General features: G+C 45.2%; 1 pseudogene; it reads right to left on the reverse strand.

The window, feature by feature from the left end:
- Positions 1–367: 367 nt before the first annotated feature.
- LOC143175321 (U2 spliceosomal RNA) lies at positions 368–548 on the reverse strand (annotated as a pseudogene).
- Positions 549–923: the final 375 nt, after the last annotated feature.

Raw genomic sequence — 923 nt, forward strand, 5'->3', positions numbered from 1 at the left:
AGACCCTGGTCGTCCTCTCCCTCGGTTGTCCACGGAAGCAGGATGGTGGGCGGCGCAGGTGGTGATGCGCAGGTGATCCTCCCGCGCAGGTGGGCGGCGCAGGTGTACTCCCGCGCAGGCTTGATCCGGTCCCGTGGCGAAGGCACTTTATCACACTTTACCGCACAACACCTCGAGCACTGATCGTGAACAGACCTTGCCGCGCACACGCCCGATCGCAACTCGGCCCGCACTGTTGCGTAGTACCGCGGCGGGTGAATTTACCGAGATTTCGGGACTTCGCGGAGCCAGAATATTAAGGGGCTTACTCTTTGGAGTCCCGAGTCGGTCCAGCAGGTGAAAAAAAATAAGAGCTCTAATTAGCAGCGCTAATTGAGCCGTTTCTGGCGGCACTGAAGTGCCGGACCGACTCACGGCGGAAGTGGAGCGAGCCCTAGTGATCCGCCTGAATCCAAAAATCGGGTTAATTTTCTGACTCCGCGATGCGGAGTGTATCAGATATTAAGCTGATAAGAACAGATAAAAAGCGCTTTATTCACAAAGAATGTTCCCCCAGCCTTACATTGTTTGGCTGGGGGTGGATACATAGTAGCGCCTTTATGGCGAAGGCAAAATAGTTGATATAACTCTATAGCGTCTGTCGCTATTTTCAGATCTCAATCGGCGGTGGCTCTTATCTCATAAACACCTTAGCATTTATATGAATCTAGCAAGAGTCTGAATATGTATATACTAGTGGAAGTAGATAGTTAATCGAATAAATAGCCAAACTAGAATAAATTATATAAATAAATAAATAATAGTAGCGTAGATTAAATAAACAAATATACATAGCATACATAAATATAAACAAGAAAAGAAGAGGCACAGAAATATATAAATATACATAAATAAATAAATAAATAAATAGATAAAATAAATAA

Source organism: Nomia melanderi, unplaced genomic scaffold (assembly GCF_051020985.1).
Source record: "Nomia melanderi isolate GNS246 unplaced genomic scaffold, iyNomMela1 scaffold0047, whole genome shotgun sequence".
NCBI lineage: Eukaryota > Metazoa > Arthropoda > Insecta > Hymenoptera > Halictidae > Nomia > Nomia melanderi.